Source organism: Bidens hawaiensis, unplaced genomic scaffold (genome assembly GCF_021521415.1).
Source record: "Bidens hawaiensis isolate Kalapana, Puna unplaced genomic scaffold, B.hawaiensis_p1.1 tig00004685_1, whole genome shotgun sequence".
Classification (NCBI taxonomy): domain Eukaryota; kingdom Viridiplantae; phylum Streptophyta; class Magnoliopsida; order Asterales; family Asteraceae; genus Bidens; species Bidens hawaiensis.
This window is the reverse complement of record NW_027491287.1, coordinates 124,635-138,174: the sequence shown is the minus strand read 5'-3', so window position 1 is coordinate 138,174 and position 13,540 is coordinate 124,635. Positions and strand designations below refer to the sequence as shown.

Below are 13,540 nucleotides of genomic sequence, written 5' to 3'. Positions count from 1 at the left end.
TATAGAAAATAGAAAGAATCCGACAAGCAATCGTATTCGTGTCTCTAGACAAAGAGAACGAGCTGAATTATGAATTCGGTTTTCGGATAGGAAGAATTAGAATTGGAAACTCGTTACTCGTCTCATATACATTGGGCTACTCTATCACTCCATGATTGGTGTAGTTTATAACTTTTCTATATAATGAAAAAAAAAATTAACTGGAATTTTGTAATAAGCAAGTCTGAATATATTTTTTAAAATGATAATGAATTTTTGTCGGGTTCATCTAGCATTCACTAGTACACAACATGGAAATTGGTGCAGTTCTTTTGGCCAAAAGTTGCGTTCCTAAAACCGCATCTTTTAGCATCGCATCAAAAGGCTGAAAACCACATCATTTGTAGACTTGAAACCCGAATTGCACCTTTTGATATTTCATCCAAAAAAAAATTAATTGATTTATAGGATACCTAATAAATTCACAACACACATAATTTATGTTTACCCTAAAATTAATATGGACAAATATAATAAAAAAGTTTCAAAGTACCATAAATGAAAGTCATATACAATAACTTCGAAACACCGTAAGCAATTTTTACTACTTTGATTCATAATCTCTGTCTACCCACTGCAACTATTACTAAACCGATTCATAATATCCGCCTCCTACGCCCTTTTCAATTCAAATACAATGGAAACATTGAATTTCCTTCGTTCCCACGTTGCATTTACCCCGTATCTAAGAGGTGGATTTATCAAGGATCTTTGATTTCAAAAATTCTTTTGTGTTGCTTTCACTTAAAATTAAACGACAGACATATATGAGCAATTCTGAGTGCAACTTAGCGTCTCTATGGAAAAACTGTTTTACTGAGTTCAGCATAATTGTTAGATTTTTGTTCTGGCCTATCATAAAGGCCATGCAGCATCGTCTGAACTCACATATGTGTATATAAGCTTGAATGAATAAATGGAATAAAAAGATAACTACCAAATAACTAACCGCCACACTTAGATTAGTAATTTATAAATATAAAAAAGATATTTATAAACTATGGAGTGTAGAGTATAATATTTTAACAATTGCAAACAAAATAAGAATATTACAGGATTTCCCTAGTCAACCAGTAACATTTAATCTAGTATTATTTCCGATTATTGTAAAATATAAGAGGTAATATATATTCTAGGGGGGTGTTTGTAGGTTTTTTTTTTTTTTTCTTTTATGCTTATTTGCTTTTAAAAAAGCAAAAACAACTTTTCAAAAGCTCCATTTTGAAGCTTTTAGATTTGCTTTACCAAATACTTTTTGCTTTTCAACAAACAAATAGCAAATAAGCAAGTTTTAAAAGCTCACCCAAACACCCCCTAGGTATGTTAACATGTAAATGAATTGATACTAGTAAAAGTGTAAAACTATAAGAGCAACAAAAGTGGTGTAGATACCCAATATTATAAAGATAGTCCAATCCACTTGTAAGTTAGACGCAAACTGAAAGCTTAAAGCTTTGTACACCTTAACGGATCGGACATCTCCAAATCCATTTTCATCATCAATACCTTTGGATCCAACAACTATCATTGTGCTAGAAAACTGAGCCATGGTGCTGAAATTAATACTTATGTGTTCTCAAACACTTTATAAAAATAAGAAGGCGTTTTAGCCTATAACTTCGGGGGCAGGATATGCCAGAGTCTTGTGAATATCATCAATTGTTATACGCGAGTGATCTGTCCCTGAAAATCACTGTTCAAAACTAAGTTTTAGGAACTATGAGTTTGTCATACAACTTCTCCAAAAATCCATAGTATTTGATGATTGGTAGTGATCTGAAACTGTTGAGATAAACGCATCGTTCACGTGCAAGGTGCAAAGAGCATCTTGTGCTTTTAGTTGTCAAGAGCGTAACCAAATAATCCTTTTCTATATGAAAATTCTTGCATTTACAAAATCTGATCATTAGCTCATATATATCGTTATGAAAGTCCATGCGGCCCTATAACAAAAAGGCATTAACTAGATAAGAGGAGGACGAGGACGAGGAGAAGAAGAAGAGGTAAAAAAAACGAACCTTAAGTGATAGCATATCGCCAACATGATATAGCAAGGTAAAAGTATTATCAACCAAAGGTATAAAGCCCTGTGAATGTCTTCAAAATCGAACTTTTCGTACCATAATATGTATGAAGTTAGCAAAGATAGACGAGCATATGAATGAACTAACTAAAAAATAATAATAATCACTTGTGCATATTAGACTGAACCTTTTGTGATGTATTATATATACCTTTGAGTTTTGTGCATCCTGTGTGCACAAGGCCCGTAAGCAATACGCTTTGGCCAGGAGACTACAATCTAGTTCTTTGGTTTTGTCGTAGACACCACTCTGTATTGGTTATTTCGTATTGGTAAGCCATAATGTAATGTATATAATTGAAACGGAATAATCCAAATTTAAATTTAAATTAATGAAGATAACTCACCATAGTGTCTATTGCTTCAGTGAGTAAACCAATGCACTCATCCACATCTTCTGGACTTCCTTTTAATCTGCAAACCCTTGATTTTTCAATTAAGATACTGGATTTCTGCCAATAGTTATCTTCCTATTTTTTGCCTTTTCTTTTTTTGTTTCTTTTTCTTTTCTTGCTAACCTGACAAATATATCAAAATAAAATAATAGTTATATAGAAAGTATACATATATAATAATAATAGTTATTATATAAAGGTGTTTGGGATTCGGGTGTTTGGGATTTCTTATTTTGCCTTCTTATAATCTTTCATTAAGTTAATAAGGTTGTGTTTGTTTTTGCTTCAAACATCTGCAGGAAGGTTACGTCAGCGGGCTCGCAGACATAAGTTCCTGAAAACAGTTTGTTTAAAAAAAAAGAAAAAGATCTGAAAACTGCTTATATGGTCTTAAATAATAAGCTAGTATTCACCATCTTCACACGTCTTATCACCCTACCAACATCCAATATCCACCACCACCACCACCACCACCACCCATTGTGCGCCACCCCCACCATCTGTCTTTTAACCTCACATCAAAAGACTCGAAACTGCATCAGTTGTAGACTTGTTGGAACCCGAAACGCATCTTTCGTAATTTCATCTAAAAAAATTCAATTTCTAGGATACCAATTAAATTCCTAACATATACATATTTTTATTACTATATTGATTCATAATCTCCACCTCCTTCGCCCATTTCAGTCCAAATCCACCTGAACATTGCATTTCCTCCGTTCCTAGGAGGTGGATTTGTCTGTTATTTGGGCTAATCCTTCAAGGATCTTTCGATTTCAAAAATTATATTGTATTGTTTTTATCTAAAACTAGGCATTAGAAAAAGATAGTGATTATGAGCTCAACTTCGTGTCTTTGTAAAATGCTTCGCTGAGTTTAGCATATATGTTGAGGAGATTTGATATTTACGTCGTCATGGTCATCACTGATTGTAACACCCCAACCCGGAACAGGCTAACGTGTTACTATTACAGATATCAAATCAACGCCACAATCCAAAATACAACAAAAATTAATGCAACCTACGTCATATTATTAAACAAAATGAATTAACTTTTAGAAGCTTGAACTTCATTTTTATCTCTCGTCACTAAATTCCCCGAATCCCGGATTACCTGAAAACAAAATAAGAAAAACAAAACAAGAAAACACGGCTGAGCCAAAAATTGCCCAGTAACGGAAAGAACAATAGTATAGGTAAGGACAGACGTAAGAGAATAAATATACGAACTTCAATTCAAACTCGAAACCAACCCTTTTTACCGAAACATATACTTAACAAAATTCGGATGTATGATCCGACACTTGGCCAGAACATGGTCAAACGCATGCGGAAATATATCAGAACTATAACAAAAACACCCAGGGCCAGAAACATATAACTTGTAACATATAATGTGTGACGTGTAACATATAACGTGTAACATTTAACTGAACTATAATTAAATGCGAAACATAATCCGATACACGATCGGGACGAAATCTGAATATACTCAAATTTAATCAAATACATATACACATATCAAAACGGACCAGAAATATAGCGAAACAAAATATAATTACTAAAATACACGACGATGATGTTAAAATAAATAGGTCGTGTAATACGGAAGCACCCAGAGCCTAAACAGAGGGGTACACAGCTAGCTAGTCCATGCACCAAAGAGACGGTGTGGGTGGCGTGCACACATTGTTCCATCTCAAACAGAAGTCAGGAGTCAGGAGTCAGGAGTCGGAGCTAAGATCGATCTATACGCCTCTAAGTGGCCAAGGTACTACATGAGTACTTTCAGAGACGCCGTGAACTTTGATTACGCACTGTCACGATAAGTGCCATGTCAGGAGTCAGGAGTCAGGAGTCGGAGCTAAGATCGATCTATACGCCTCTAAGTGGCCCTAATACTTCAAAAGTACTAGTTAGAGACGCCGTGAACTTTGATTACGCACTGTCACGATAAGTGCCATGTCGTTGACGCCCCAACGACAAGTCAGAAATTGCTCAGGTAACAGAGTACAAAAACTAAAAACATATAACTAAAATATATTATATAAAATAAATGAACTCAAAATATAATTGGCGCGTAACAAAAATCCGTACTACAAAGTAACGGAATTAAACGAAAACGGAAACCGTACTACGAAGTAACGGAATATAATTAATACTACGAGTGAAAGAGACCAGAAACTGTACTATGAAGTAACAAGAAACAGAATCCGTACTACAAAGTAACGGAATAGATTCAATACTATAAGTAACCGAAAACAGAAACCGTAATGAAGTAACGGAATGTAATTTATACTATGAGTGACAGAAACCAGAAACCGTACAACAAAGTAACGGACTATAATTAATACTAAGAGTAATAAAAACATAATCCGTACTACAAACTAACGGACTATAATTAATACTAAAAATAGCAAAAACAGGAAACCGTACTACCAAGTAACAGAATATAATTAATACTAAGAGTAACAAAAACAGAAACCGTACTACGAAGTAACAAGAAATAGAATCCGTACTACCAAGTAACAGAATATAATTAATACTAAGAGTAACAAAGACGGAAACCGTACTACCAAGTAACAGAATATAATTGATACTAAGAGTAACAAAAACAGAAACCGTACTACGAAGTAACAAGAAACAGAATCCGTAATGAAGTAACGGAATATAATTTATACTATGAGTGACAGAAACCAGAAACCGTACTACCAAGTAACAAGAAACAGAATCCGTAATGAAGTAACGGAATATAATTTATACTATGAGTGACAGAAACCAGAAACCGTACTACGAAGTAACAAGAAACAGAATCCGTACAACAAAGTAACGGAGTATAAATAATACTAAAAGGAAACAAAAACAAAAACCGTACCTTAATGGTCACTGAGTAAGCAAAGCACAATCAATTAAATCTAAGTGTGTGCACGTCATACGATAACCTATGGTTTGATTACAATTCTAATTAGATGTATTAACATAACTATTTTGACGGATTCGTTGATTTTCCCGTGATGGACATAACGTATTATGATATAATCGTCTTAGTAAATACTCAAACACGTTTATGCTTATAAAATATAGCTAGTTATATAATTTATAGATTAAAACCTTTACATAGTTATAAAAGAATAGAGTAATTTAAATAACTTTACTCAATAATAATAATAATAATAATAATAATATTATTATACCCCACCAATAAAATAGATAAATAAATAATAAATCATAAACACACAGTAACCATTGCTTCTTTAGTCTTCTCTCATATCATGCAATCATGCATGACTTATAGTACATATAACTATATATTTTAAATACTATTTCAAAAAAAAACAACGTTTCCCGTCACCGGACAAATCAACGACTAGCCGCCGTATTCGAATAATTTAATCATATACATAACAGAAGAAAGGAATCAGACGATTACCTAAGCAGTTGAACACACAGTCGGTGATGCACGAAACGAGATGGTTCTATAAACAAAACAAATCGAAGGCGGAACTCAAACGGTCGGTGCTTGCGGGAAACTGAAACGAGTGGCGGTGCACGACGTATGTTACCGGAAACTAGATGTGAACTAACGAAGACACCGGTGGCGTCGGACTTGCGGCGGTTGTTGGTGGTACATGATACGTGGTGGTGGTGGCGTATGTTGTCGGAATTTAAAACTAATATGGCTAAATAGAAACAACTCAGATTGCTAGGTGGTCGGTGGTCGGTTCATGACGGTTCGTCAGCAGTAGAATCACCGGCGGTCGTCGTAGCTGGAACAGAGTATTTCACGAAGAGAGATCGAAGAGATGGTAGGGTTTTGTGGGGAAGAATTTGTAAGTATAATCGATATAAAAAGAGTAGGTCAAAGTAGATAAACACAAGTACACGACTCTTCTTCCCAATGCTGTTGTGAAATTAGTTGTTGGAGATAAAACTAAATATTTGAGATAATCTCTCATTAGTGGATAAGTTCAAGAATATTTATGATGGGTTGTGTAAAATGAGCAGAGGTGATTTAGGATTCTTTTTTTTTTTTTTTTTTTTTTTTTTTTTTGAAAAAGAGAGAAGCGATATATGATATTTAAACAAGTGATAAGGAACCAAATTTTCAGTTTAATCGCTTAGATTTGGATTAGGATAACTCAAAGAATTTGTTCCGAACATACAATAACGTAGATGACATGGTGCAGGTCTCAAATTCATTTGTTTTATTATCCTTTCCTGTTTTAATTTATTTAAATACATATATTTATATTTTGAAAACCCCTTCAAAAATATATATATATACCAACAATCTACTTAATATTTATTCAATTAGATTATCATATCAATTTATTATTTAATATTTTATATTAAATATAATTTATATGTAAATCATGATTTTTCGTTTATTAACGGTTCATCGGTTTATCAATTTTCTAACAATCGACATTTATTATTTTATTGTTTCGAATTTTAGTATATTACAATACTACCTCCCTTAAAAGAATTTCGTCCTTGAAATTGCATAATGGAAACAAGTAAATTCAAATATAACGAAGACCGAACCGAATGTAAACTTCATAAATTCAGATATGCGAATACAAGACACTAAAACTTCGGATTTCCTGAAACGTCAGATAAACAGAGATTGAACTTGAGAAATCAAAATTTATACAAAATCAAACCGATTTAACCGGATTACGGGGTACTATGACGTAAACAATAAAAAAATATTGGAACGGGGTCGCAAACATGAGTTTTGCATTCAAAGTGGTTTTATATTAATAAAGTCGTATAAACCTATAACTATATAATGGCAAACTTATGACAAGGTCAGATTGGCGTATTCAAAGAAATATTAATATGCAAAATAAGATTGTAGTAGCACTCATGCGTACGTATAAATTCACGGTTACATTCGCGACGTGCAATCGTTAATTTACTTTACAGTGTCTTTACGGATTCAGAAAGACATTAATCCACATCATAGGAATTCAATAGCACACATATGTAACTGTAAATTCACCATTACGTTGATCAAGTGTAATCGTCAATTTACTTTACAGTAGTGTCATAATTGTCCACCCATAATGCATCTCAAAGTCCTAGCTATGATTACAAAGAAATAACGTTGCGATGACAAACAAATGATGAAAGATGTCGGTTACTTAAAGGTGTTTACTAACACCAATTCTCATATTTATTTAGATTATAGGTCCTGCGGAATATGTCTCGAGGCATACGAGGTAGCAAGGTCTAAATCGAGTGTAAAGAGGGTTAGTCAAAGTCATGATCTCTTTGGTGGCTTCAAACAATGTCTTCGGAAGTCACTTCTTAAGTCATAGAGCGCAAGCGGTGGAGAAGACAGAATAACTTAACTCATTGTACTTGACTAATTTATAAGGTTGAAAAGACGCCTATTGCTAACAACGACGGGTTTCTTACTGACATTGGGAAAATCACAAAATGATGAATAATGACAGGAAACATGAAACCCTAACCCAACGTCTACCCATTTCCTCACAGGTTTTACTTTTAGGTTTAAGTTTTCTACAGGAAAGAGCCTTTGCTCTGATACCATAACTGTAACACCCCAACCCGGAACAGGCTAACGTGTTACCATTACAGATATCAAATCAACGCCACAATCCAAAATACAACAAAAATTAATGCAACCTACGTCATATTATTAAACAAAATGAATTAACTTTTAGAAGCTTGAACTTCATTTTTATCTCTCGTCACTAAATTCCCCGAATCCCGGATTACCTGAAAACAAAATAAGAAAAACAAAACAAGAAAACACGGCTGAGCCAAAAATTGCCCAGTAACGGAAAGAACAATAGTATAGGTAAGGACAGACGTAAGAGAATAAATATACGAACTTCAATTCAAACTCGAAACCAACCCTTTTTACCGAAACATATACTTAACAAAATTCGGATGTATGATCCGACACTTGGCCAGAACATGGTCAAACGCATGCGGAAATATATCAGAACTATAACAAAAACACCCAGGGCCAGAAACATATAACTTGTAACATATAATGTGTGACGTGTAACATATAACGTGTAACATTTAACTGAACTATAATTAAATGCGAAACATAATCCGATACACGATCGGGACGAAATCTGAATATACTCAAATTTAATCAAATACATATACACATATCAAAACGGACCAGAAATATAGCGAAACAAAATATAATTACTAAAATACACGACGATGATGTTAAAATAAATAGGTCGTGTAATACGGAAGCACCCAGAGCCTAAACAGAGGGGTACACAGCTAGCTAGTCCATGCACCAAAGAGACGGTGTGGGTGGCGTGCACACATTGTTCCATCTCAAACAGAAGTCAGGAGTCAGGAGTCAGGAGTCGGAGCTAAGATCGATCTATACGCCTCTAAGTGGCCAAGGTACTACATGAGTACTTTCAGAGACGCCGTGAACTTTGATTACGCACTGTCACGATAAGTGCCATGTCAGGAGTCAGGAGTCAGGAGTCGGAGCTAAGATCGATCTATACGCCTCTAAGTGGCCCTAATACTTCAAAAGTACTAGTTAGAGACGCCGTGAACTTTGATTACGCACTGTCACGATAAGTGCCATGTCGTTGACGCCCCAACGACAAGTCAGAAATTGCTCAGGTAACAGAGTACAAAAACTAAAAACATATAACTAAAATATATTATATAAAATAAATGAACTCAAAATATAATTGGCGCGTAACAAAAATCCGTACTACAAAGTAACGGAATTAAACGAAAACGGAAACCGTACTACGAAGTAACGGAATATAATTAATACTACGAGTGAAAGAGACCAGAAACTGTACTATGAAGTAACAAGAAACAGAATCCGTACTACAAAGTAACGGAATAGATTCAATACTATAAGTAACCGAAAACAGAAACCGTAATGAAGTAACGGAATGTAATTTATACTATGAGTGACAGAAACCAGAAACCGTACAACAAAGTAACGGACTATAATTAATACTAAGAGTAATAAAAACATAATCCGTACTACAAACTAACGGACTATAATTAATACTAAAAATAGCAAAAACAGGAAACCGTACTACCAAGTAACAGAATATAATTAATACTAAGAGTAACAAAAACAGAAACCGTACTACGAAGTAACAAGAAATAGAATCCGTACTACCAAGTAACAGAATATAATTAATACTAAGAGTAACAAAGACGGAAACCGTACTACCAAGTAACAGAATATAATTGATACTAAGAGTAACAAAAACAGAAACCGTACTACGAAGTAACAAGAAACAGAATCCGTAATGAAGTAACGGAATATAATTTATACTATGAGTGACAGAAACCAGAAACCGTACTACCAAGTAACAAGAAACAGAATCCGTAATGAAGTAACGGAATATAATTTATACTATGAGTGACAGAAACCAGAAACCGTACTACGAAGTAACAAGAAACAGAATCCGTACAACAAAGTAACGGAGTATAAATAATACTAAAAGGAAACAAAAACAAAAACCGTACCTTAATGGTCACTGAGTAAGCAAAGCACAATCAATTAAATCTAAGTGTGTGCACGTCATACGATAACCTATGGTTTGATTACAATTCTAATTAGATGTATTAACATAACTATTTTGACGGATTCGTTGATTTTCCCGTGATGGACATAACGTATTATGATATAATCGTCTTAGTAAATACTCAAACACGTTTATGCTTATAAAATATAGCTAGTTATATAATTTATAGATTAAAACCTCTACATAGTTATAAAAGAATAGAGTAATTTAAATAACTTTACTCAATAATAATAATAATAATAATAATAATAATATTATTATACCCCACCAATAAAATAGATAAATAAATAATAAATCATAAACACACAGTAACCATTGCTTCTTTAGTCTTCTCTCATATCATGCAATCATGCATGACTTATAGTACATATAACTATATATTTTAAATACTATTTCAAAAAAAAACAACGTTTCCCGTCACCGGACAAATCAACGACTAGCCGCCGTATTCGAATAATTTAATCATATACATAACAGAAGAAAGGAATCAGACGATTACCTAAGCAGTTGAACACACAGTCGGTGATGCACGAAACGAGATGGTTCTATAAACAAAACAAATCGAAGGCGGAACTCAAACGGTCGGTGCTTGCGGGAAACTGAAACGAGTGGCGGTGCACGACGTATGTTACCGGAAACTAGATGTGAACTAACGAAGACACCGGTGGCGTCGGACTTGCGGCGGTTGTTGGTGGTACATGATACGTGGTGGTGGTGGCGTATGTTGTCGGAATTTAAAACTAATATGGCTAAATAGAAACAACTCAGATTGCTAGGTGGTCGGTGGTCGGTTCATGACGGTTCGTCAGCAGTAGAATCACCGGCGGTCGTCGTAGCTGGAACAGAGTATTTCACGAAGAGAGATCGAAGAGATGGTAGGGTTTTGTGGGGAAGAATTTGTAAGTATAATCGATATAAAAAGAGTAGGTCAAAGTAGATAAACACAAGTACACGACTCTTCTTCCCAATGCTGTTGTGAAATTAGTTGTTGGAGATAAAACTAAATATTTGAGATAATCTCTCATTAGTGGATAAGTTCAAGAATATTTATGATGGGTTGTGTAAAATGAGCAGAGGTGATTTAGGATTCTTTTTTTTTTTTTTTTTTTTTTTTTTTTTTGAAAAAGAGAGAAGCGATATATGATATTTAAACAAGTGATAAGGAACCAAATTTTCAGTTTAATCGCTTAGATTTGGATTAGGATAACTCAAAGAATTTGTTCCGAACATACAATAACGTAGATGACATGGTGCAGGTCTCAAATTCATTTGTTTTATTATCCTTTCCTGTTTTAATTTATTTAAATACATATATTTATATTTTGAAAACCCCTTCAAAAATATATATATATACCAACAATCTACTTAATATTTATTCAATTAGATTATCATATCAATTTATTATTTAATATTTTATATTAAATATAATTTATATGTAAATCATGATTTTTCGTTTATTAACGGTTCATCGGTTTATCAATTTTCTAACAATCGACATTTATTATTTTATTGTTTCGAATTTTAGTATATTACACTGATCTTGTCATGTTCCTTAGGTATCTCTTACAGGTATACAAACTATTACTAATTTGATACATGATCTAAAATATTAAAGTGATAAATTCTTTATTTGTACGCATTATGGTTTCATATTTGAGGAAATGAATACAACGAATTTGAACGGTCATATCTTCTAGATCCCTGTGTATATAAACTTGAATGAATATGTGGAATGAAAAGATGCTTACCAAATAAACTAATAACTAACCACCACACTTAGATTAGTAATTTATAAATAATACAAATAAAAAAAACCTACAATACAAAAATAATATTTATAAACCATGAATTGTAGACTATAAAACATATTTTAACAACCGTAATTAAAATAACACTAAATTACATAATGCATAATATAATATAAGTTAAAATAGTTAACCTTTAATCTAGTATTTTTCCGATTATTGAAAATATTAGAAGTAATATATTCCAGGTAACCGATCATGTAAATGGTATGATACTAAAAAAAAACTACAAGAACAACAAAAGTGATGTGTGTATACCTAATATTATGAAGGTAGTCCCGTCCACTTGAAATTTAGACGCAAACTAAAAAACTTGGCGTCTGTGTGTAATGGAACTAGGTTAATAACTTTTATATTTCTTCAATTTCTTTTTGGTACCTTCTCTTTAATTAATTTGTATAATTCATCCTCATTGTTATACGCAAAATTGACCATAAACTTTATAATTTATTTTTTAATTTATTTTTGCACCTTTTGTTTAACTAAATTGAATTCATGTCTAATGAATAGATGTTAAAAGAACTAAATATTAGTTCTATAAATTTTAACACACACATAACATACATAAAAAAAAACTAAATTTCTTATTTTCTTAAATGCTTTATTATTAAATTTATATTTATTAATGTTCTTTTTTAAAAGTCATATTTTTTATATATTTATTGTTTCATTTAAATATATGCACAATACAAAAATTAAATTTCTTTTAAAAGTAATCTAAATAAATATAAATTAATTATAGATGTAGGTGACGATGTGGTGGTTTGTAAATGTTTGTTGTTGTGGAAGAAAGTAGAGTTTTTGAGGAAAAGTTTGAAATATGATGTGAAGCTGATGTGACATTTTGTGAAAGTTTGTTGTTGTATATGCTCGGATGTAAAGTTTTGATCTCATTTGTACTTTATGGGCTTATTAAAAGGCTCATCTAATGGGCTAAAGAAAAGCTTGTAATAGGACTACTTGAGAATTGTGCTTATGTAAAGGGTTGTTTTTGTCATTCGATCATATCTTATTGAACCAAATAGCCCCTGAATCTAAGATTCAAGTTTTTTTTCCCTATTTAAGATTATGGTTTATTCGGTTATTAATTTTCCAATTAGTGAATAATCATTAAGACTGTCGGTTCACTATCCCATTTTGTTATTAAAACATTAAACATCAACGAGAAAGACGTGAAAGAAGAAGACCGGTTTAAATGGGAGGACAAAGGTTATCGTTTTTTGCATACTTAATGTGAGTGGCTAGAGAATGACAGAATAAGGAGTATCTATAGACAAGGAGAAAACGTAATAGACTTTTGGTTAAAGACTATGATATGATCAGGGCATATAGGTAGTAGGCTAAGAGCATCTCCAGTGGCTTTGAAATAAGGACTGCCACCTCACCTACTTTCACCTTCTCTCTCTTAAAGCGACCAACGCACAGTTTTCGGAGCGTTATTGTGTGCTTAAGGTTGTAAATGATCTGAAGGTTTGTTGAATTGTTTGACGGGAAGTTAATTTGTATTCGTTTGGCTGATAAATGAACGAATATAAATAGGGAATTTCATTTGATTTAACTAAATGAACAAGCACGAACAAAGACCATGCTCGTTCAATCAATCAGTTGTGTTCGTGAACATTCGATAATGTGTTCATTCACGTACATAA

The 13,540-nt window shown here is 33.0% G+C and overlaps 1 long non-coding RNA gene across 2 annotated transcripts; it reads right to left on the bottom strand.

Moving 5' to 3' along the window:
- Window positions 1–1,672: 1,672 nt before the first annotated feature.
- Window positions 1,673–12,201, bottom strand: LOC143627528 (uncharacterized). Of its 2 annotated transcripts, XR_013152607.1 has the most exons (5): window positions 12,150–12,201; window positions 2,470–2,536; window positions 2,274–2,372; window positions 2,058–2,149; window positions 1,673–1,982 (listed from the first exon to the last, which is right to left on the bottom strand). It is a non-coding gene; the product is annotated as an uncharacterized LOC143627528 (long non-coding RNA). The 2 variants fall into 2 exon arrangements; XR_013152606.1 differs by having other exon boundaries at window positions 2,058–2,372.
- Window positions 12,202–13,540: the final 1,339 nt, after the last annotated feature.